Source organism: Colletes gigas, unplaced genomic scaffold, assembly GCF_013123115.1.
Source record: "Colletes gigas isolate AHSC1104 unplaced genomic scaffold, ASM1312311v1 Colletes_gigas_Sc00030, whole genome shotgun sequence".
Taxonomy (NCBI): domain Eukaryota; kingdom Metazoa; phylum Arthropoda; class Insecta; order Hymenoptera; family Colletidae; genus Colletes; species Colletes gigas.
The window spans coordinates 614,376-638,819 of NW_025106659.1; the positions used below are offsets into that span (position 1 = coordinate 614,376).

Here is a 24,444-nt window from a genome sequence, read left to right on the forward strand (position 1 = left end):
GTGCAGAATTTGTGTTTTATCCTCTGTAATAAAATTATAAATCTCTGTAATTTCTTTTAGTAAGATAGAGAAGAACTTTTGTCAAAGAGAATTGCACGTAAGGGCTGAAACGTGCAATCTTTACTTCATCGAATTTTTCACTCGATTTAACGAGTACATTTTCCAAAGGTATAACTCTTATATCGACGCTCTGTATATTATTCTCTGTATAGATTTCGTGTGCTAATTTCTCGAGGAGCGCCCGTAATATCGCAATCGTTTTATCGGCCGTCTCCGCCTACCCTTTGTCGATACTATCAGGCGCTATTATCAAATCAAAATGATCAATCATCAGGGTCAATAACAAATACACGGCAAAAGTGGCTTTTTCGCCGATGTGGCAAACACAAAAGACGGCAGCCAGTTTTCAAGAGGGTCCGGTGAAAGGCGATAGAAGTCATCCGAGGGCGGATTTAGAGAGGGAAAGGTGGTGGCTTGTTCTCAAGCTCGGCCAGGGGTGTCTGTCATACGTGAGCAAATACAGGGATCGTCGACGTAATCTGTATAATCGTTCGCCCGGCCATCGATCACACTTCAACAATAAACTTAATAACATTTTGCGTCGAACAGCCTCGGAAAGTTGAATGCACTGAACACGATCTCACGTTACGCGCCATAGGAACGAACAATTTAACAAAATTTAGATTTTCTTTACCTTTGTAAACGTTAAAAACTTTTTATCGTCAAATTGCCAAGTCTAAATGAAAATTAGATGGGAAATAGTTAAGGGATGATCCTTTTTTAATGGAACAAATATATATATACAGCTATAAATGCTGTTCAAAACCTACTCTCGATAATAGACTGTACACAGTGATCCGATGAACTGTGTCGAGATATAGCTCTGTTCCAACTATAAAAAGAAAAAAATCACAGAGGAATATTTTGTATGATTTAATGACCTTCATTATCCTATGTTACGATCTCTCCTACTCTAAGTAAATCGGTGCACTTGCAGAATGCAATTGTACTTTTATGAAAATAGAACTACGGTACTTTTTTTCCATAAATCGATTCCTTGGGTCAATCAATGCGTAAGAGGTATATAAGCTACGATTATCGAAAATTCAATAATTTCAAACAGTCAAACATCGATTCCCACGAGTACGTTAATGATCGAAACTTAATAATCCCAGGAACACAACGAAAATCAAATATCTCCTACAATATTAAGTTTTCGATAACAATAAAATGGTTCCGCTTCTCACACGAGTGCAATCGCCCTTTACGAGTACCTCGATGAACTTGAGTAAAAATAGTACCATGAGATAATAGAGGTCATTAACCTCAGGAAAACTGTCCTCCACTATTCTCCGTTTCTATCTGGAACGGAACTATGTATAGCCCAATCAAGTTTCTAGAATTACACCAGACACTAATTGCAAAAAAGTTTCCAACGATACGAACACTGGAACGACAAATGTAATTTAAATTCTATTAACGCGTCAGAATACGACAAATCTGATAAATCGAATAAAAATAATCTTTTGGGTCGCACAAAAAATCTCGACGCTATTGTCCGCCACGGTCCATTCGAGATAAAAAGATGAATCGACGAGCGCCAGAAATCAAATAGCCGGTTTCGTGCGCTAACGAACAAATAAAAAAAATCTCTTCCGCGTGTTACGTTTTCCGGCGCATTAGTCGCGCACAATGCTTCCGGGAAAGGCAGGTCCGCTAATGGCGCAACGGCATATAACGAGCGCCAAGAAAAAAGGCAAACAATTTTCCCGCGTCGACGAATATAAATAAATTAAACGCGAGCCGCATTAGCGTGCAAACACGGGCCGGCCCGCGCGCAAATAAAAACCTAAGGATTAAAGATGGCCCGGCTAGGGGGCCGCGGAAACAAGGAACGGGGGGAAAAACGAGCAGCTCTCCCGTTTGATTTTTGGTTTGCATTGCTGCTCGTCGGCCCGTAAGAAAAGCCTTTAGAGGGTTTTTCCACCTGGGGAAGCTGGTCGAATATTCCGCGTCCGCGAGCCGCGAGGGCGACTCTATTCAATCCGCTCTTTCATTTCCGTGATTGCTGTTTTAAATAATTGCATCTCTGTACCATCCACGTAACCATCCCGTCGTCGCATTTCGGCCCCGACTCGTTTGCGCAAAATATTTGAAATCGGCCACGCCCTCCACGCGCCCCCCTCTCCACCCCTCTGCGGAACCGTAGCGATGTTTTTCATCGAACCCCCGGGCACGGACTTCGACGGTTCGCGATTTTTAATTAAATGCTACCCTGACGGCACGGTATCGATGAAAAAGAAAATTTTTGGCATCGGGTCGCGACCGCGACACGTTGCCAAACGAGCGGGAGAGGGGGGGGATTCGTAAAAATTGGCTATCGGCCTGGCCGTGTACACGCCGCCATGGAAAGAGTCGTTTGCGGGATTGAAATAGAAATTCGATCGAGTCCGCGTTCCCGCGAGTATTTAACCGCGAACGACCCGGGGACAATGGAATCCGATGGTTAGACGGATTTTCTTTTCACGCAAATTATAACGACTCCCGGGGCAAAAGTTCAACGAAAACCCTGGGCAGCCCGGACGCTTCGCTGAGGGACCTTTCGGGTTTTGAGGGCGTCGAGCCCTCGTCATTGGATATTTTTTAACGAGCCGGGGGGGGAAAATATCATATTTCTGTAAAGGCTCCCCTCATTCGTTAATTCCCCTTGAATTTCAGTCACCATCTCGAGCCAACGAACGATCGATCGCTTTGGTAACGTCTCCTGTTCATTGTCTTCGGCACCCCGAGGATAAAGGGCGGAAAGCTGTTAGAAAGCTTGCGTTTTGCCATCGCGAGCACGTGAGATTTAAATGACGACGGATGTTAAGGCGCAGTTTCATGTAAACGGTGCAAAATTTAATCATCTTTGTTAATTCTTTTTAAGTAAATGTTACGTCCAACGTTGTAATTCATTTTGGCAGTTTATTTAACTATCTTTTGGGAATACAAAATAAATTTTTATTGACTTGTCGTGTTGTTATCACGCCCGCGGTAAACGTGTGTTTAAACACTGACGTAGGCGATTGCAAGTGAACTTAAATTAAAAATTGCAAAATTTTGTCATTTTTTCCGCAACTTTTTAACAAAAGAATGTGATAAACTCATTATAAAAATATAATTTTGGTCCGGGCGAAAGCTATTAGTACGTGGAACAACGTGTAAAAATTTCAGAGCAATCGAACGTATAATTTTTGAGATTTTATTTGCGCCAGTTAATCAATTCGAAATACTAATTAACCCCTTAACGTTCATATTTTTCGAGTTAATGATCAGGCCTCTTTATTGGATTTGTTCCTAAGCTATATTAAAATACGGTTTTTGTTAATTACAATGTTGTATCTAACGTATAATTTGAAGGGAAACAAATATTGTCATCCCTTAAACCGTTATATTAAGCAAATATCGTTTATCAAAGCCAGACTCGGGCATGAACGTTGAGGGGTTAATCCCAGCTCCATACAGAATTCCTTCTAGAGAGTTGGCACCCTATATGGCACAAATGCTAGAATTTCGACTTTTAAAGACAGCAGATGTCTCTTGATCCTCTCGAAATAATAATGTCTGTAAAAAAATGTTCCACAATCCCCAAACGTGACATTTACCTATCAAAATTTAACTCACACGAAACTGCCCCCTTAAATTTGTAAATCTTACGAAATATTGACGATGGAAAGTAAACGTAAATATTAATTTCTTGCGCCGAATACGAGATCGTCTGCTGGTAACCTCCAAATAATGGGGGGAGGCTGTGGTCTCCCGGATTCCGAAATAACACTCTGCGACGCAAATCCGCGGCCGTAGGCGTCGTTCTTTACCGAATCTACGCCGGCAACCGTGTCTCCGTGTTACGGTGGAGATTACGACCGGTCACGGTGTTACGAACGATAAGGGAGAGGCACAACGGCGCCGAGGCAAGAGACAAGGCCTCGTTCGATCTTCCGTTGAAATCGCTGACCACTCCTGGCGTTTCTCGAAAACGCCAAGGAGCAGGAAAGCGCGATCGACGAGGCGTCAAGAAAAATAGAAAACGTTCCAGCGAAACTGGGTCCGCGGAGTCGGGGGGGCGTCGAGAGTCGAAAAGCTCGCAAAAATGCGATATACCGCGCGTGGAAAAGGGGGGGCGAAGGTGGAGGGATTGTAGGGGAGCGGCTCGTCACGTATCACGCAGTGGCGGCTGTCGTGTTTCGTGCGAACCGGCCCTTATGATTCGAAATCGTTCGGTGGAAGCGGCGACGAGAGACAACGGGCAACCGCGAAAAGAAGAAAAGGATAAGGACGGAGACGAAGGAGAAAAGCGAGAAAGCGGGGTCTCAGGAAAGAGAGGATAAACGAAACGAACGGGGGGGGGAGGGGGCACAGAAAGAGAGAGAAAGGAAAAGAAGCCTGGAGTGCTAAGCCCGATGCGAGAGTGGCCAGGCTAAGCCCAAGGCAGAAAGAAAGGTTTTATCTGCTCGCAGTTATTTATCGCTTTCCGTTGTAGCGCTGTCGTCGGGGCACGACCAATCAGAAGTCAGTATCCCCGGGTACCAGTCCGCGCCATCCGCATACATTATCGTGCGGAGCCTCGGCCATTGTCTTTCCACCGTTGTAAATCACATTTTATTCCCTCGCTTACGGTTTCGTTTTATTTATTTGTCGGAGAAACGTATCGCTACCGTACTCGTGGCCGAGGGGCTCGCGCGCGCGCGCGCACACGGCGCTGCGCTCGCGTTCCCCGCGCTGCAAACGCTATAAACGCACACAGCGCCGCGGACGGCCAACGGGGAGGGACACACTCTCGTCCCGTGAAATCCGTGCAAAGGGGAACAACACAGACGCTGGTCCGAGGGTACTGTCGTGGGCTCTTTGGTTCGCCTCCACGGCCACAGAACGTGTGAGAGGGGTTGGGGGCAGCAACGAACGACTTCGATTTTTATTAAGCACCCGGACCGACCGACGTCCTCGTCCTCGTCGTCGTACCCGACGACGACTGTTTAACTAAATTCCATCGCGGGATCACCCTGCTGCTTCGTGATCTCTCTAGACCCCCGCCTTACTTTTTTCGTCCCACCCGTCCTCCTCTTTCTTTCGAGACTTTTTTTCTGCACGCTTCGAAGAATAAAAGTGAATGGATGCCTCGCATGATTTACGGAAACGTAGCTGATGGAATTGCTTTTAGATACGTTCACGGATCGCCCGGGACCTCGGTAGCGGTCCTCGCGTTTCGTTGCTCGACTTCATTAATACCGAGCGTGGATAATTCCTGGACCTTTGTTGTTTAGCTTTCGTTCGTTATCCAACATTTTTTAAACCAAGTTTCACTCGCCTCTGTTAGATAGGAGAAACCAGGGTCAATAGTACCTTTTTTGACTTTGGAATACGATAACTCAAAAACTTCTTTTTGTTAACCGATATGTAGGTTGGGATGTATACTCGTTAACACGATTGCGCCTGAAACGACCAAATGAATTTGAATGAATAACATAGGATGATCACTCATAGAAAAATAAACAAATAACGTACGATATAATCTTTTAATACGAGCTATTGTTTTCAAGAATCCCAGTTTCGAAGATTGCTTACGCTTGCGATGCATTACGACTTGGGTAACGTGTCTGTCTATTGCCGACTGTTTCTACTTGTGTCGACGTTTGTGATACAATATCATCCGTTTACCCTTACTCTTACTATTTTTTAAGTACTTATCAATACCATTAATGTTTAAAAACATCGACGTAAGTAAAAATAACATGTAATAAATAGACTTCTTTATGCAAATTCACATTTTTATTAATAGAATTAACGAAACGGAAGCTTCGCAGAGGGCTGTCTAAACCCCTAAACATAATAATTCGTATCTTACTTTAAGTATTTCTTATATTTTTGCATATTAAATTGCATTATGTAGTTTTTTGAGGATTAAAATTTCCCATAAATGCATAAACATCCGCAGTCTAGTAATAAATCTCGTACCAAAAGATTCTATCCTGTACTTTCGATTTAGTTTTACGCGAGGAATCACCCTATGTCTGGTTATACTGTGAGTTATATTCACCACCCTGTATAGTCTAGATTAGAAACTTCAATTTGTATAACAAATTCCTGCAGCATTGCATATATTATGATCGAAGGTGCAATTTCCCAACGGAAGTGCGCATATTTGAACACTCCTCTTACCACTATGAATAATATTACTAGAAAAAGTTTTAATAGTACAAATATCGATCCGGAATAAATGGCCAGCAATTTACTTTTTGCTGCAATTAGCCCGCAACAAGAATATCTAACACGTTAATGTTAATGTCTAATACGTTACAACGAATCCAGTCTAAGAAACTACATTGACTCGTTTCAAACGTTTATTAATTTGTTAATAAATCGTCTCGATAAATCGTACGACTCTCTTCGTTCTTTTTTCTGTCGTTTTATTACAAAATATTTAGGACTGCATGATTACTCGCAGCGTCGATGAGAGTTCACTGAATATTGATATTTTGCGGCTAACGATACAAGCATAGAACACTTTGCTTAACGTCCTTTATCGACCAGCGATTTTATATGCGCACTTTGCGTTGCATGTTAATTACGGGTTACCGTTACCTTGCGCCGATACGTAAATATAGTGTTGCCATTCCACCAAGATGAAATACTTTGCTCATAGAGAGTCCAAGTTTTGAAAATTTTGCAGCAAGAAAAATAACGTCTTCCTTTATGGAAAAGGACGCGTTTAGATTTCTTGAATTACAGAGATAGAACGTCTTATATTATCTTTCCTTAGTGAGAATCAAAGTTTACGCGTAATCTGCCAAAATAAGCGTTATGATGCGACACGTGGCCATCGAACACGTACACGCGAAGCAATCGAGCCCCAAACCGTGGTATAAATTTCACTTGAATTGCTGGATGTTTAACAAACTACGCCTACGTACACTGCTCTATCGACGCGTTTATTACGTGCTCTCTTACCAAACGAAATGCGTATGTATAAATCACTGAACGCTAAAGTTTTCGCGGTCGTAATAAACCCGTACCCTGCGTGCCAAGAATGAAACAACAATCGACCATAATACGAACACGACGGAGTAGAATTATTGATCTGTACTACTTGAACGATCAGCGTTCAATGTTTATTGCCGGTGCAACGTCGATGCGCGCCAAAGCGCGGCTTAAAAGTTTCGTATAGAAGCGTAAGGAATGAAACGGCTGTAAAAGAATTCTACACGTTGACGACGGAGGCGTCGGTCCGAGGCAGGAGAGAGTCTGGCCTGCTCTGTAGTTTCTCCAAATCGGTCAAAACAATTACAATAACGCGACCAATCGCAATTGCCATAACGCGTTTCTCGAATTACTTTTTCAAGTCGTTGGAGTTCCACGGCAAATACGAGCTTTCTAGACGTTGGATCCTAACCCCCCGCTCTAATGTTCAAAAAAAATTGTGCGAATAGAAAAGTAAAGAGAAAAAAAAAAGATAGAAATTTAAAGAAACTCCATCACGACCGAATAAAATACCAAATGCTTGTGATAGTTTCAGCGGTGCAAGTAGACCATGCAGGCCAGGTTCTCTCCCAGCCTCAGTCGCGTCCTGGCCATCAACAGGTCAGTAACAACGATGAACATTATTAAAACTTATACGTAGAGTCCGTTAGAACTGCGCTGAATTGTTATTGTTGCTTCTCGCTGTGCTTTTAACGCGTTATGGATAAGCTAATTGAAGTGTACAAGACCGATGCGTGGATTGCATGTCACGTACCACGCGTCTTTAACTCCTAGGCGGCCATTGTTGTCCTCAGAATGATGTTCGTATCCATTAATGCAAAATTACTTTTTATAATACTCAATATTTTTAAATACGGAATAGTTGAAATTTCTGAAAGATAAATAGGAGGAAAATTCTATTCGAAATTTGTTTTTTTGATACGATGTTATTAAGTATCACTAGATTTCCAATAACTTATTAATGCTTCTTTAAAAATTTTATTCGGATCGCTTATAATATAAATCATTCTAGACGATGGATGGCCGAGATCGCTAAAGCTATCCATAATACGTTAAGGTTTAATGATTGCGTAGGAATAAATTGTCGATACGTTTCGCAAGCGCGATAGAAAATCACGACGAGCAATTACAGCGCGTGAGCGCAATTGTTTATTTAATCGGCGAAGGAGAAAGTTGGCGAGCACGTTCGTGCCAGTTCTGATACGTTACGTGTCGTGGCTTTATCGGATATCCTTCTGTAAAGCAGCCTTTTGCTGTTCAGTTGTTCTAACTTCGTTCCCCGCGTTTCACGCGGAAACGCGTGGCCGGCGAGGAACTCTCGAACAAAGAAAACGTTTAATCGGTAGGCGGTGAAGGAAAGTTCGAAACTTCTGCTTTTAATTTTTTTTTTTCAATTCTATACCTAGCGACGCGCGTGGTCGAACGGTGGCATATTTAAAACGCTGGAAACTTTGCTTTCGCGCCAACCTCGACGCTCCGGAGGGTGAAAAAGGGGCGAAGAACGAGACTCGATGGGCGTTGGGAAATAAACGAAACCTCAATTCGTTTGTCACGGACGTTTTCGGGAGGCCATCCGTGGAAAAACATCCCCCACGTCCGCGTGCATTTTTTTTTTTTTTATCCTCGAGCTGGGCCGTGCAGTCGAGCCCCGACCGACTTTTTTTTATCGCGTGCAAAATTAGCCTAACCTCAAATTACCACCCCGCCTACCCTCGAGTTCTCCCCATGCATATTTTCCTGTTTCTTTTTTTTTTTTGCACCGAAACTCGAAACCCGCGCGGTGAGTTTGTTTTGAATCGCGTCGCACGACCAGAAGTTTTTTTCCCTTCCCCTCCCTTTGAACGGGCACTCTGGGGTGCCCCATCCTCCATGCAAATGAGCGTATCGCGGATCTTCCGCACCCCGTGCCAAGGGCGTACACCCAGCCTCGTTTAGAAAGGAAATACACTCCCGGCGAACAGTTAAACGTCTCTCTTTGTGGGTTTGTTAATGTCCTCATTTAGCTGGGGGTTCGACTGATTAACCTGTCGCGTGACAAATGCAAACCATAACCGATTCGTGTGAACGATAAATAACGGGAGTAGGGTATTTCGCTAATGCACACCATAAGCTGCCAGTACAAATGGCGAATAAAAGGAACGGAAACTTAAATGGGATTCAAATTAAATTAATACGAGAAAATGTTGGAATTTGCCTAGTTTCGTTGAGACTGTTACGTTGCAAGGAGGAGAGAAAGGATTAAGAGAATTAGAATAAACGCAACGCGAGGTCTGGGTTAGGTTCACAAATACGCTCGCATAAAAATCGTCTCAGGCGTCACCTCGACCCTTAACACGACCCAAAAACCGTCAAGTCTGCCCGTTGTCATGTAAATTCGTAATCTTCCGCATTGTACCAAACAATGGGCGTATTGAGCCCCGAGAATAGTGTGAATGGTTATTAAAGTCATGCTGGTATTCACCGCGTTTAGTCTTTTCCGAAACCTTTGCACGCGATCGACAAAATATGTTCTGATATAAAGAATGCATTAACAAAGAGATACGAATTGCCCGCGGTATTTGCAGAATGATTAACTGTTTGCGTACTTATTATGGTCTCGTTTTGAAAACGCATCTTTGAAAAAAACATAATTCTTCGTCCTGTCGAAGAGTCATACGTTTTCCTAACTCTGATTTTTCCGAGAGGAACAGATTCTTAAATGTCTATACGTCTATTAAACGCGATTACAATAACTAATATGCGTTTTTCGAAAAAATGTTTTCATATTGGCATGAATACAGTGAAGGCAAGCAAATGATATGTACGATTATTTTACTGCTGGGACAAGATAAACTATCTGATCGATATCTATAGCCCCTCAGTATGTATGCAGCAACAATGCTGCACTGCTCGGCTATTCAATGATTTATAACCCCACTTATGAACCAAATCGATTTCCCTCGAAGACACTATATACTCTGATGCCTACATGTTCTTTTAATGCGTATAAATTCAAATATCTTTGCTATTTTCTATAATTTTCGTCCTGTTTGGGGTACACAATATCTGTCTACAGGGATTAGAAACCAACGAGAGGAAGAAATTTCCCCCTCTGCTGATTTTGTCTTTAACAAATTATTAATATACGTAATGACAGCACGTAAAATGATATTTTTAGAGAATTTATAGACAAAGGAAATAAAACTCTCGACGGCATACATGTTGGTACAACAGTTTCTAAATCAACCCTAGAATATTATAGCGAGCTATGGCATTGTTTGCTATCGATTTGTTTGCAATCCTCATCAAGGGTGTTTATACCTTCCTGGTCAATAAACTATAAAGTTTTACTTAGTACTTTAGCACGTATGTAGTTATAATTTCGTAAGAATAAAATAACTGTTTTCGACCACTTAAATTTTACGTTTACTTTTATAAAGAAGGCTGATGTTTATTTTATTTCTGTCCTCAAAAAAAATGAGATTAACACGAATTCTCGTCTCGACTACGGTTTGCAAGTGTCACTTTAGATCCCTGCAGCGCGAGAATAACGAAACTTAATTTCGACGAGTCCTCTAATAAACGTTTCGCAAGGGATTATAAGATTGGAAGGGTTCTCGATTGTCGCCTAGTCAGGGTATTCGATCGAGCTGGAATTGCAAAAATAAATTCCTTCGCAGAGCCAGGGGTTTGTCGACGGAAGGGGCTGCAGTGTCAAGAAAGCGGAAAGTCCAATAATAAGACGTCCTCGCTTTGAACATCGAGACGACGATTGTTGCTGTCGATGTTCGATCCGCAAGAAATGAGGCGCGTCCGATGAGAAACGACAATAAAAGGGAAGGGACGAAAACGACGTAGGATGAAGATATAGCCTGTTAGGCGGTAGAAATTATTATTTCTGGAAAATCACGTACACCGAACCTCCCCGGTCGCGCGACGATCGTACTGACATATCGACTAAACAGCGTATCACGTTCGAAAATAAACGGGACGGAGCGTGAAAACGACTTTCCGATCGAAACACTTCCATCCTCCTCCTCCCCCCTGGCGGTATTTTCGCAATCGTTTCTCGGTGATATCTCGTGACTGTTGGAACCCCGTCTAGGTGGGCCAATTCCGACGTGTATCAAAATGTCACGGCAAGACACGACGGGTCGTCGTCCGGATTAAAACGTCTTACCACGGAAACGATAGTAATTGCTCGCGAATAACCGTCCCGTTCAATTTTTTTAAGGAACGACGCGTCACCGTCTGCCGAATAAACAACGTCCTCCATTGCACGCCAAATATCACGCGAATTAAAACGATTGCATAAGACGACGAAAACGTCGCAGAGTACTTGTGAACGCGCAATTTCAAAAATCTTATATCCTACGATATGAAATTCTAAAAATTGAATCCTAAGAATTGAAATACACGAACATTTGTCTTTGGTTAAAAGAACGAGTAAAACCTCGATTTAACGAATTCCGATGTATCGAATGGAATTCTACTATATCTACATCTGTATTACAATGTATGACAGGTATGGTGGGACCTTGAAGAAGCATTCCTTGCACCTAAATTATGAAAACGTGTTATACGAACCATAGGTCCGGATATTCTTCATTTCCTCGTTAGACCTCTTTTCCTAATAATCTCTATGCATTGTGACCGCGTCGACGATGGACATTTCGACCCTATTTTTTTTACAAAACCTATTTACCTATTTAAAAGCATTAATAAAGCTTCCGGCATGGGGATCGTTGAACTCCACGAATATCTAATTAAACGATCGATGATCTTTTTGATGAATCATAAAAGTTTTCTGACGTCATGATTATTTTATTTCGTGATAGTCAGCACCTGCAGCATGCACGATCGCCAGGGCGTATGACCCTTTCCGCGCGTTGCCCAAGGTCGTTCCTGACCCTGCCACGCGCTCCACCCTTTGGAAAAAAGTTTCTAATGTTCGTTCGTGACACGAAACTATTTTTTTTTTCGACGCCTCCCACCGTAAGGACCCGGAGCAAACGTACCTCGCTATACAAGACAGCACGAAGAAGGCGTATAATCGGAATACATTTGTTAGAATCACTGGGGTGCATTCCCCTACGTTATACTTCCGATAATAAAGGGTGTCTGCAAGGAAGCGTAGGATAACTAATTTACCTCCTCTACGTACGGGCAACCGGTTGTAACAAAGGATTAACAAAAGACATGTATCTTTAAAGAAAACCGCGACGAATTATTTATTGCGTCTGTTTCTCGCGACTCGCAAAATTATGGAGACTCTGGCTTTATGCATGGCCCTTTCCAAGCAAACTTTACTTTTCAATTTCAATTTCTATATTTCGAAATGCACCTTCGCTGACGTTCGTGCGTACAAAAATCGATAACAGTTCCATCTCGCGATGGAAATAAATAATGAAAGACGAAGTTCAACATAATCATTTCGAAAAATGGAATATTGTCCTCTCGAATAACAAGTAGCACGCATGTTTTTTCCACGGTGTATCAAGGTTCTTTGTCGTACGTAATACGCAGAAAGAGAATCGATAACAATTTTACCTTGCAAAAGAATAAATAATGGTAGACCAAGTTCAATATAATCATTTTGAAAAATAGAATAGCATCTACTTGCTACACAAAGTAGCATAGAACCTTTGCCACTGTTATTCTAAGCCCCTTTCTTAGGGGTACGCGACCTATCATTGACCTACCCTTGCCAGTACGGCAGCAACCCCTAGCTGTACCTCGTCATTACACCTAACAGGCTTAAGTTTATTCGTGCATGACATTGAATAAGAGGAAACATTTCGTTTCTGTGAAGATAGTTTCTCTGGCGAATTAGTACCCTTCGTACAGTCGCATATGTTAAGTTGGCGCGCATAAAATGTCGTTCTTTTTCCTCCGGCCAACGGTCAAACGGACGTAACTTCTTTTTTAACCTGCGCCCACCTATTCAACTCGAACAGTTTCCATACGCTTCTCCACTATTACCAACGATCTGACTTTATTATTCCAGCTCAAAAATTACACGAAAGTTAAGAGTTTCGGGGGTTGAAATTTACTAATATTCAATAAATCGATTAATTGCTTTGCCACGCGCGCGAAAAATCAAACGCTCGACGGTCCCTTCGATCGACGAGGAAGAGAAAAGTTGCGACGATCGTTCTGAAAATAAATGCACCGCGCGTTGCAACAGTTTGTTCTCCTCGGGATTCACAACAAAGTTTGTCTTCGAATGCGTCGCACGGAAAATAATCCAACGGGCGTCAAGTCCGGGGAACGCAACGGGTACAGAAATACTTCGCGGCGATCAATCCACCGCTTATAGAACTGTCTACGGAGACAGTTGTTACTCTTGACTGTCGTGCATAATGTGCAAGCCAACCACCGTGTTGGTACCACATCACTACACGGTTATTTAGAATAGTGGCACGGAGTTCCCCGGTAAAACTGACAATGTCTGCATCAGGGAAATTGAGTGCTTTCAGCCTGTCAAATGCCCATAAATAAAATACGCTTCAATTATTTGATTACCGAGCGCACTGGTACTGTACCATATGTAAACACTCTGTTGTCGTTGACGTTCAATTTCTCGAAACCAACGAGGCCGAACTGGTGCCCAACAGCGCATGCTTTTCGAATTAAAGTGGTCGGCAAATTGGCTGCATCATCGTTAAAAATAAAACATTTTGCAAAAATACGGACAAAACCATAATAGAATGCTCGTACAAAAATAAAACACCGTGCTCGTAGTCGTTGAACTCACGTGTACACGGTTTGTAACTATAATAAATTTCGAATAGTTCTGAAACGGAATTCGGTGCGATTTACAGTCTAGTATGCCCAGGCTTTATAATACCGATGATAGAATGGCAACAATGTTCTTTTTATTCCCAACACGTTTCAAACGTTCCCGTAACGTTAAAAGTAGCAGTTACACGAAGAATTTCAGTCGTTACATTCCCATCGCACGCACCGCAAATAAGGATCATGTTCGACTTTTCAATTTGTTCCCGCTTTCTAGTTCGGTAATTATTGGCAATTACATTTTCTATTTCCCGATTCTGCGGAATAAGAAAAGAAGGTTTTTATCGTACAATGGTACAACGAAGTTTATAAAGATTTGTGAGAATACAAAGAATCTTTGCCCCTTATTGTTGAAAACTAAAATTTAGTTTTATGGTCTCAGTTTTGAAATTTAGTGATTTCAGGAATGAATTTTGACTATTTCTGTTCGCTGAAAGTTCTGAGCGTTTCAACTTACGCGGAACCGACTTGTCTTTTTTAGCTCGCCAATCTTTGCCAAGCAACGAACGATCGTTGAATGACTAACATTCAAACAGTTTTACGCGGATTAGTTTCGACAATTTCTCTTTCCCAATTTTCTCCTTTCGTTTCCAACGACATGCACTGTCGCTCGAAAGTTTGGCACACCCTTCGATCTTTAAAATAAACGAACCTTCTTTCGTACATTTGATGGAGCATCAGGCAATCATAATTCGAGATGAAAATTCAATTGCATTTGAAAACCCACGCTAACGATACGAAATCGAAGACATCGTCTAAAGCGATCTCGAAGAACGCGATTACTAATTAATAAAATCGAATTGAAATTTAAGCCAAGGCGATACGAGACCAGAATGCGTTTCGTAAGAGGGCAGATTCGAAAAAAAATAGAACCACCCCGTGCTGTGTATAGACAGCCCCTCGAAATAAGTTTTTTTTACCCCACGGAATATCCTCGCCCACCCCATAATTCGACTCTTCTCGCTCTGCGTGACTATCGCGTATGGTTATTACCAAAAAAAAGGGGGGGTTACATTAGTGCCACCTTCCCTCTCCCCTCCGCAACGCCATAAATATAAAAATATCCCTCACCCCTGGGATAACTTCCTATCATCCGTGCGGGAAAAATGTGGAGCGTGGAAAATACGATTCGAAACTTACGAACGATTCTTCCACGCGCGAAAAAATATTACTTTTCATCGCTACAACGCGAATACAAGATTACAGTGTCTATAATAATCTCAGTGAATGTTGAAAATGAAGTTGAAAGCATCGCAGAGCCGTTTGGCATTTTATTAAACAACGCGACAAATTTCAAGTTCCACGAGAATCTGCTGAAAGGCCTCGAGATAGGCGATATCTGAGTGTCCCTTTCTGCGCCCTGAAATAGGGTCTGGCGAAGGGTGAGGAAATCACCCCTTCCACATGCTTCTATCTGTTGCCAGAGGCGATAGTAAAAAATAACCAAGATATACCGCGTAGCCAGCAGTGCCTCCGGGAGTATAACTCCGCTAATGTATCCCACTGAAACTTATTGTACGCCATGCTCTTTCCCTCTCGTCCCTTTTTCTCTTAGACCCTCCGCAACCCCTAAACCATCCACGTTCATTCAGATACAAAATCTACGAATTCTCTTTCCCTTTGGGTCAATTACAAACAAATTAAAACGTACAATAATTTTCAATGTCTACTGAATACGTCTTCGTGACAAAAGTAAACAAATACAGTGAAAACGTAATAAATTTATACAGCGTAAACAAACTGCCGAAGCTGTTGTAGCATATTGAAATGTAAATGTTGTAGTTTTTGGTTTATTATAAGTAGACTGCGGATGTTTATGCATTTATGGGAAATTTTAATTTTCAAAAAACTACAGAATTCAGTTAATATGCAAGAATATAAGAAATACTTAAAATAAGGTACGAATTATTATATCTAGGGGTTGAGACAACCCTCTACAAAGCTCCAATTTCATTAATTTTATTAATAAAAATATGAATTTGCATGAAGATCCGCAGTCTAATTATAAGTAAATTTATTTAACACAGTTTGCACAAAGAGTCGCTGTTGTGTTTACAACTCGGCTGACGAGACGAAATTGAGCGATGAAGAGTACAGAGCCGGAAATCGGAATGTTGTAATAACGCAAAGATCACGTGACACATTACATGGAGTTTATTTTAAGAGATTTATTGCTAAGAGATGTCACGATTAGTATGATTAGTAAAAACAGAAAATGAAGTCGCGATCGTTCGAAGTTTGAAAAGAACAAATGTATATCAATTGTCGTATCGATTCTGAAATTAGTCGGTGTGATCACGTGAGCCATCAAATATGAATGGTCGGATATTGTCGCAAAACCGCAGACGTTACCGTCTCGAATGTTTCCCCAGCGATTTGGGCATTAATTGCCCGCGGTGTAACGGGTGTTGCGAAAAGAAAAAAAGGGGCGACGGTCTGACAAAGGCTGCGGGAAGAAGCGGCCGCTATGGAGTCATAAACGTGAGTTATGTTAGCCGTTAGATAGTTGAATCTCAGTATTCCGTGGCACGCTTTCGGTCCGTTAATATCTTCATTACTAAATCATCCCCGCCTTCAGCGGCGTTCACGACTCCTCGTGCAGAAGCTGAGATAGACAATCGCGTGGTCGGGAATTTCTGGATTCTACCCCAAGTACGACCATTTCCATCCACGGCACATCTCCGGCTTATATGGCCAGCTATATCCGATGGCGGGAAGACTGTGCTCTTTCTTACCAAATTTCTCGAGAATCCGGAAAGAAACCGACTAGCTTCGAACGTAGAACGCTAACGCGTGGGTGGTGGCTGGACTTTCGATCTCGTTGCCCCAAACAGTACGGAAATGGTACTTTTTGTAGACACTTCTACGTAGATTGTGGATGTTTACGCGATGGCGGGAAGACTGTGCTCTTTCTTACCAAATTTCTCGAGAATCCGGGAAGAAACCGACTAGCTTCGAACGTAGAACGCTAACGCGTGGGTAGTGGCTGGACTTTCGATCTCGTTGCCTCAAACAATACGAAAATGGCACTTTTTGTAGACACTTCTACGTGCATTGTGCATATTTACGCGATGGCGGGAAGACTGTGCTCTTTCTTACCCTCGAGAATCCGGAAAGAAACCTACTAGCTTCGAACGTAGAACGCTAACGCGTGGGTGGTGGCTGGACTTTCGATCTCGTTGCCTCAAACAGTACGAAAATGACACTTTTTGTAGACACTTCTACGTGCATTGTGGATGTTTACGCGTGTGATGTATGCAGAGAACATGTTCCATTTATGCACGTAAGTTATGCAAAGAATATGTGACATTCGTGCACGTACGTACCGAAAAATATGCAAACTATACGAGCAATACGTACGGTGTACATTTATCGTGTAAAACATCGTTGGAACCGTTATGACGTTTTATTAAACCTTTTCGAGTATTTAACAACATTTTACTAATCAATTCCTATTTGACTGATCCGGATCGAGAATTATTTCTAATTACGATTCCTGGAGTACTTTGTCTTGGATCTAAGTTTATCAAACCTGTCACGAATCGGTGTCGTAAGAAATAGCGGAAATCTGATTATTCATTCCTCTTGTCGAGGAGGGATTATTATACAGTAAAGTTCGGTGCCCTAGGAAAGCACGCGGAAAAGAATTTCCGTGATGTTTTACTGTCCACGGTAAACAAAGGCTTGAGTTTAAAGTGGTCTCGATCGAGCGAGTATTGTGAAAAATCGCATGAAAAGTACGTGTTCGGCCGACGAACGAGTCGAAAGTAACGGGACGCTCGAGTTCAGAAAAGCATTCTTTCTATTTATTTTACCCGTTTCCCTCCGCGCGCGCGCTTTCTACCAGGAATGAAACCTGGCGACCTTAAATTAAACCGTTCATACGAGCTGTACGTAAAGCCTGACACTCGCGATAATTCACGTCGACCCGCGTTGACAGCGCCACCGTGTCGCATACGAATGGCGAAAATTCGTATAGTCGTGACCTCTCCGCGTAAAATGGAAAAAAAAAGAACGTTTCCCCATTCACGATGGACGACACGATTCTTCGTAGTGGAAACGGAATATCTCAGCCCTCGAATCGATTTTCAAAAATGTCAAGAACCACCCGTTTTGCTAATTGCGTCGTTTAACGCGGTAAGGAAAAGAGAAAGGGAACGAAACGTTTGCGGGCACGGTTTAAAATAAATTTGCTCGATGACGGACGCGTCCCCGTCGAGGACGCGATAACAGGCGGGGAAAGAAGCAAGCGGGCGGATTCGAGCGAGCGTTTGAAGCTCATTAAAAACCAGAGTACTTTCTCGACCGGATAAAAGGGCAGAAAAGATCGCGTTAACGACGTGCTCGACAATTAACCCGCGACGGAAGGGAAAAGAGGTCTTCCTGTCGGGTCGACGACGGCCAGGCCGGGACAATTAATTAACGCCAGTTCGGGACGTGAAACGAGTTGAATCCCGGCTTGCGGAGAGCAGTCTGTACAAACGTCTCCTGTTACAACCTGTTGCTAGGGAACAGGAGAGGTGGTAGAAGACGAGTAAACGGACGGGGTAGGTTGATGACCGTGATAGGGGGTGGCGGTGATGCTGCGAGCTGGCAATTAAGCCATCAACCCTTAATGAATGAACTCCGTTCACAGACACCGACCCCGGCAACCCCATTAACTAACTAACCCCGAGTTATTTGCATATCTGTCGACGAGGGTGGGTCGTTCAGATTCACCGAGACAATTACCAGTGACTTTATGGTCAGGTGCTTAAAGGCTTAAAGCCGAGGAACCCTTAAAGAATCCATTGACGCGGGCCACAGAAACGCTCTGAATCGTTCGGATAACGAACCCGGCCGAAACAGGATGCTTTAATTGTAATTAATTCGCTCCACGAGAGCGTCGATGTTTTCGCGAATCGACGTGCAGTTATTTCGCGAACTGCTTTGTATATTTACACGGTTAATTACGACGAACGCTTTGAACGACGTTTAATTAATTAGTCGCTTCCTGGTAGCGGACAATGTCGGCGAATTACGAGTACGCGTGGTCAAAAATATTTTCAAAGTATTTTGAAAATTTTAAGTTTTATTCACAATTTGATAAATTAGAAATCGATTTTATCGTTAATCTATTCCTGTTTGTCGGTGCTCAATTAAATGTAATTGTTACGATTGATGAATTTTTCGAAACAGATTTATAAATACTCCATACGTTTGTAAGAGGCAGAAGTAATGAGGCTTAAACACAAATTGGACATCCGATATACGTGCACAACAACCCGTGTCAGCGCATGGGTGGTAAAAGTGATGAACTACGTACTTCCGGTCGGAGTTAAGGAGCAGTTAATTGGTACAAGTTAACACACTCGTCTATCGTCCTCCTCAATTTCACACGCGAACGTACCCTTTACGGGCACGGAATGAAAGATTCTGTCTTGGGGCGTGAAAAACACGATGAGATAGTTCAGCTCTTTTACCACGTGGGTCGGTTTATCTTCGACGAAGATCGCAGGACACAGTTCGAGCAAATTCTTTTCACGAGGGTTCCCCCTAGAGGGTAAAAAATTGTCTTCGTGCGTGTACCAGTTACGCGCCATTAAGTTTTATTTCCACTCTCCTCGCGAAATTAAATATTTACCGATCGATTCGTAAAATACGCCGATTGCTATTGGTACGTTATTTCGTCACGCTTTTCGGTACTTGCACAAAACGTGGCGTCTTATTCAAGTAGAAACAACTCTGATATTCAAATCAACATAAAATTTTTAATTATTCTTAATCAATTTTAGAATATATTATTATAGTTGAATTTATTTTAGAATATATTATTATAGTCGAATTTATTTTAGAATATATTATTACAGTTGAATTTATTTTAGAATATATTATTATAGTTGAATTTATTTTAGAATATATTATTATAGTTGAATTTATTTTACAATATATTTTCTGAAAATTCTAATAGTAATGTTGACTAACTTTCTCGATATTGACTAGCTTGCTTAACTATTATATTATTATGCATTAAGTATATTTTTTAAACAAAATTCTTTAGAAAAATTTAATACAAAGAGGGTCGATTTCCTGGGTAGGATTCGTGGTAGAATGACCCCCTGAGTTCCGTATAAAATTTACGTTAGAATATATTATTACAGTTGAATTTATTTTAAAATATATTTTCTGTAAATTCGAATAGTAATGTTGACTAACTTTCTCGATATTGAATAACTTGCTTAACTATTATATTATTATGCATTAAGTATATTTTTTAAACAAAATTCTTTAGAAAAATTTAATACAAAGAGGGTCGATTTCCTGGGTAGGGTTCGTGGTAGAATGACCCCCTGAGTTTCGTATAAAATTTAGGTTAGAATATATTATTACAGTTGAATTTATTTTAAAATATATTTTCTGTAAATTCGAATAGTAATGTTGACTAACTTTCTCGATATTGACTAGCTTGCTTAACTATTATATTACTATACATTAAGTATACTTTTTAAACGAAATTTGTTAGAAAAATTTGAAACAAAGAGGGTCGATTTCCTGGATAGGGTTCGCGATAGAGTGGCCCCCTGAGTTCCGTATAAAATTTACGTTAGAATATATTATTATAGTTGAATTTATTTTAAAATATATTTTCTGAAAATTCTAATAGTAATGTTGACTAACTTTCTCGATATTGACTAGCTTGCTTAACTATTATATTACTATACATTAAGTATACTTTTTAAACGAAATTCGTTAGAAAAATTTGAAACAAAGAGGGTCGATTTCCTGGGTAGAGTTTGCGATAGAGTGGCCCCCTGAGTTCCGTATAAAATTTACGTTAGAATATATTATTATAGTTGAATTTATTTTAAAATATATTTTCTGTAAATTCGAATAGTAATGTTGACTAACTTTCTCGATATTGACTAGCTTGCTTAACTATTATATTATTATGCATTAAGTATATTTTTTAAGCGAAATTCTATGGAAAAATTTAAAACAAAGAGGGTCGATTTCGTGGAGGGTTCGCGGTAGTGGCCCCCTGAGTTTCGTATAAAATTTACGTTTTCGGAATTAAACGCGTCGAATCGTTCTGCTCGGGACTGAAACTCCGCTTCAAAGGATATTCCGCGAGTATAAAAAGTATAATGGAAGCGATGGTGTCGGATTGATCGAGAGGGGAATCTCCTAGGGATGAGTGTGCATCGTATCTGCATCATTCCGGGGCATCGCGTGTCGAGACGCACTTTGTCCCGCTAACTCCCTATACCTTATCCAGTCCTTAGCGCGGGAACGCTAATTCGTTGATTATCCTAATGACTGTCAGGGAACCAGCAGGAAAGAGGAAAACCACGTACCGTGACCCCTTTCCTTAATTTATTCCGAGTAGCCCCTTTGAACTCACCGACAACGTTTGCATATTCTATGAATTTCGAGCCCCGTTCAGTTCCCCCCATTCGCCGATATGATTACGCCGTGCCCGCTTTTGTAATTCGCAATTAATTAGACATGGAATCAATATCGAGGAATCGGGCCTGCCATCGGCGTCGCGTACTGCACTTTACCCTGGAAATCTTCATTCCTTATTACGGTATCGAGCCATCTAATAGTTACATGCTCGAGTCTTGATCACGATAGGGCTTCTTAATCTTTCCAGACAAATCTGACGTCCCAGTTTCTTACTTCCTGTCGTCTGCGCTTTATTACGCTGCGCGTCAAACCCGAGAAATTACTGGGAGTAAATTATCATGTTTCTTAAATTACTCGGACACGCGTCGACTAAATGTCCAACGTAGCGAAACGTTCCCAGAAATTAGATTCACCAAAAAATTAATATGTTAATTTAATTGCGTATGCATCTCTAGTGTCAAGATATGCTGCTATCGAGTCTAAATTTTAAGTACCACGAAGGGGTTGGAATATCGTTGCAACGATAAGCAGATCAGAATATACAATAATTTTAATCAACATCATGGATGGAAAGGCCATTCCCAGAGGTCGATTATGCGAGAACAAAATGTTAAACGGTTTGAAGAGGTTGAGGAACTTGTACGTAATCTGCGGGAGAGGGGGACGTGTACGGCGACGCGATGAAAACACGTGAAAGTTGTTCGAGAACCCTTAATTCGAACTCAGCCGATGAGAGCACGGTGTATAAATGCGAATTTAAATTATACGGGTACCGGTCGCCATCTCGATAGGGTTTCTTAATCCCCTCTGGAAAACACTAACGCCCTATTTTTATACACTCGCCATCCCGGCCCCGGCTTAATTACTTTAATCACGTTTCGGTGTCGCGTGGATCGACCAATCGGCGAACAGATTTAATGCTCGGTTACGGGAAAAATTTCTGAAAACGAAGTCGAATGAAGGAAGACCCTGGTGTGCACGAGGCAAACTCCATTTCTCGTGTAAGTACCATCGTTCATCCAATTAACGCCTCGAAGCACTTTGATTACAGGGCGTAACTGCCGTTTTATTTCTTAATTTCAGTCCAGTTGGCGGTGATTGTTACGCCTCGACAGATATTCTCCTCTTTTAGCGTCTCGAATTACCGCGTTCAAACGTTCCACGACGCTTCAGGAGATTAATTAATTGTACTCGTATCGTTACCTCTTTAATATTTACTCGTTACCATTCTATTAAGTTTCTATTCGTTTATTTATCGGGTGGCTCCGCCTCTGCGTGGCACTTCAAAGGCAAAACAAACAATTAAAATCGCTATTATCGATATCTAACCTCGTTCGGTCTCAGCGTTACAGTTAGATGCGAAAACAAGATACGCGGAATATTTTACGAGCTTTGTAAACTGCATCGCCCGATGGTAACTCGTGTATTCCGCGACAACCAATTCCTCCACTCTTCGTACGTGTATATCTAGATTTTTTACGAGTCAACCTATTTATACCGAGTGGCAAAAACAAATAAGCGGGTAATTATAACTCAAGCTCGCGTCGCGCCGGCGTATTTGTCGTAAAATTCACACTCGTCTTATTCTACAGACGATACAGTAATTAAACCCGCGTATCGATTACCTGTTCAACAAGTTCCGCGAGACTTCCTTATTGGCACATAATTTAAAGTTAGTTACATCGTAGAAAACGACCTGCCTACGCGATGGAATTTCGACGAATAATCTTGCGTGCTTCAAGGTAAATAGAAACACGCGAGTATCGAGCTTTTGGCGATTTATTTAACGCAGAAACGCAACGGGTATATATTTACGCATATTTCATCATAGTTTCGGTATTAATAACTAATGCAGCAAATAATTCTTTGCTTTTTAAAACAGGAGTACTTAACCCCTTGACGCTCATATTTTTCGGGTTAACCAACAATGATCAGTTTTCTTTATTCAGTTTTGTTAATTACAATGTTGTATCTAACGTGTAATTTGAAGGAAAACAAATATTATCATCCCTTAAACCGTTGGATTAAACAAATATTGTTTTTCAAAGCAGTCAGACTCGAGCATGAACGTTAAGGGGTTAAAACAGGACTACTCCTAGTAGTCTCAGGTCAGTCTATGTCAGACTTCTCCCGAACAGAGTGTATCCTGAAAATTCGTAAAAGATTTTTAACGAAGTCTCGATACAAAGAGTCGAAAACGAAAATGCTTGACGGGAATAAACTTTTAACGAATAATCGTCAATCGCGGATCGTTTCCTTATTCCGGCAAACCATAAATTACGGGGATCGAGATTCCTCCAATGCCGCGCGGCGCTCGTTGTTTTCCTTTGCGACGGAAATAAGGGAGTGATAATAACGGTCGAAGCCTTGGATATTAAAATCTTTCTCCTCGGGAGGACCTCGAGTGTCTCGCAAAGACGAGGAACCGCTGCTTCTAGTATTGTTTGCGGATCCGACTCCGGATCCTCCTAATTAGAAAATTCTCGTAGCGACCCCGTCTTCGCGTGCGTCTTCTTCCTCCCGCGAACCTTTTTATTATACGAGGGCGTAACAAGGGCCAGAGGGGGGGTGCCTCCGGTAATTATTATTCAAATATTTTTCTTTGCCCCGAGCTCGCCGCATTAATATTTACAATGCTACCCAGTCATCCTTCGTCGCGAGGGGTTTACGCAACCAACCGCCCCTCCGCAAAGACGACCGTGCGTTTCTCTTTCTGCTCCCCCTCTCGTCTGAACGTGCCAAATTCCGATCCGACGTCGATCTGGATCTTTATCATTTCTATCCGTCCGTCTGAAAAGTTATTACGTTGCGTTGTTCTCGTTCCGTGATGTTTCCTTTCTATATGAATACAAAACAAAGGACCCCGCACAGATCTTATGGAAAATGGCCCCCGGTTAAATTAGCTGAACTTTTGATACGATGTAGTTCATTATGTCTTGATGAAAAGTTCCAATGGGCCCAAGCTCGTAAATTGAACAGTTTCCGAGATATAGGGGATCAAATGTCAATAATAGTGCTTCATGTTTGTACATTGAAAAAGAGAACCATTTTTTACCTTTTTGGCGTCATTTTATTTTTACTCCTGAGGGAGAGTCAGAGGGTCAGAGGATCAAGGGGTAATATTTAAGGGCCCACAGTACTACTATTGAGTTTGAAGAAGTCAAATAAATGAACAGTGTACAACAGTGCTTCTTACACTCAAATATGCTCAAACATGGTAGTCTAAAATAAGGCATACTATTATTGACTTTTGATCCTCCGTAT

General features: G+C 41.6%; 1 pseudogene; it reads left to right on the forward strand.

Annotated features, from left to right (window-relative positions):
• Nucleotides 1-7,567: 7,567 nt before the first annotated feature.
• LOC122401965 overlaps nucleotides 7,568-24,444 on the forward strand; it is a 30,385-nt pseudogene continuing 13,508 nt past the window's right edge.